Source organism: Arachis ipaensis, chromosome B07, assembly GCF_000816755.2.
Source record: "Arachis ipaensis cultivar K30076 chromosome B07, Araip1.1, whole genome shotgun sequence".
Lineage (NCBI taxonomy): Eukaryota > Viridiplantae > Streptophyta > Magnoliopsida > Fabales > Fabaceae > Arachis > Arachis ipaensis.
In genome coordinates, this window is record NC_029791.2 from 20,139,564 (window position 1) to 20,141,648 (window position 2,085).

The following is a 2,085-nucleotide window of genomic DNA, read 5'->3' on the forward strand; positions in this document are numbered from 1 at the left end:
CCCCTACCTCCATAACCTGTCTTCGTCCCCGCCCCATCCTTGCGATGGGTAATGAGGACCTTGTATCCACCGGAGATCTGGGTCTTCGTGGATATCCATGGATTTTGAGAAAAAAAGAAAGATGATCTTCAATGGTTAATAAATTCTAATCACCAATCAGCAACAATTAAACACAAACTTACATAAATAACAATAAAATTAACAAAGTACCACGCAATTACATTTACTAATCAACAATAGAACTCAGAATATATATTTCATACAATTACATTTACATCAACAATCAACAAAATTAAACCATAAAAGTTGACTCAGAAAAGAAGATTACCTAAGAATTGAGAAATCTTAGGAGTAAGAAATTTATAATCATAAAAGTTTACTCATGAAAAAATAAATGAAACTGAAGTAGAAGAAGAGGATTGCCTACTGGCAGAGCAACGAAAAGGGAGGAACGGAGGTGAAGAGGTTGAGACGGCGACAAAGATGATTCTCTTCTTACGCGATGAAGATATATAGCGACGGTTTTACCCCTAACGCGACGATTCTCCTCAACTGGGTCAAGCACGCGACAAGACGTTCTTCTCAGGCATGGGACGACGGTGCTGCGGTGACCATTAGAGTGAGAGGGGAAAGCAGTGAGAAGGGAGAGCACGGTGGCGAGGGGAGAGGAAGGTGGCATACGTTAGTAAGAGGAGATGTGGAGAGAATTTGAACTGTGATAGGGTTTGAATGAGAGGGAGTGAGTGAGCGTGACGGCAGTTTGGGAATTTAGGGTTTTATTGAAACTAATATATAAGGATATTTTAGTCAATTTTTATATACAGATATTATACAGATCTCCAGGGACCTCTATCCCCGTCCCATCCCATCCCGTTTATTATACGGGTCCCATCTCCCATTCTCATAGGTAGCAAAAGGTCCTAAAATACATCCCCTAGCGAGTAATTCCCCGAACATACCCAATCCACTAGGGGAAATTGCCAAGCCTAGACACATTACCATTTGTAACAACCGCCCTTCTAGAAACAAAATTTAAATTTCAAAGTTTGAAAATCGGTTAGGAGATAAGATTAGAATTTTGAAATTTTGGATAGGAACCTAGTAACCGCCCTCAGTTTGAAATTTAAAATATCCCAACCACCCCATCCCCAGACGTATATAAATAGGGGAGCACCCATAGGTAGAAAATCACTCCTCTCAATATCAATCATCTCCCTTCTCTCTCTACAAAGAAATAATATTCTGTGTGCACACACAAGAGGCAGGCTCGAAGAAGCGTTAGGAAAAAGAGTAGGGAATTATGCCTTTCTTACTTATGTTGGCATGTAGTATGGTTTACTTTGTTTTCTTCCATCCATGCATGGCTATCACCTTTCATGTATTTTATGGCATGAATTATTCTTTGCATCTACATTGAGCATGATTATCTATTTTGTCAATTATACCCTCTTGAAATCCATTAATATGTATCCCATATCTTTTCTATGTGTATTTACATGACCCTTTAATTATTATTCCTTTTATGTTGAGAGTACATGCCCCTTTATAACATTTTATTAAATTATTTAACATTCCTTAATTTTACTATGTGCCCTTACGTGACCTTTGATACCATTACCTTATTATTATTCCTTTTATGTTGAGAGTACATGCCCCTTTATAACATTTTATTAAATTATTTAACATTCCTTAATTTTACTATGTGCCCTTACGTGACCTTTGATACCATTACCTTATTATTATTCCTTTTATGTTGAGAGTACATGCCCCTTTATAACATTTTATTAAATTATTTAACATTCCCTAATTTTACTATGTGCCCTTACATGACCTTTGCTACCGTTACATTATTATTATTCCTTTAATATCGAGAGTACATGCTCCTTTTTATATCTTGTTCAAGGAACCCTATTTTATTATATGCAACTAAATGACCCCTTATATCATTATTGCTCCTTTATTTTAAAGATCAAAGGTACATACTTTTTATAATATCTAATCCAAGTATTTCAAACATTCACTTTCTTACTATATGCACTTAGATTATACTTTTTACATTATATCATTAATATCCTCTTAGGGTCA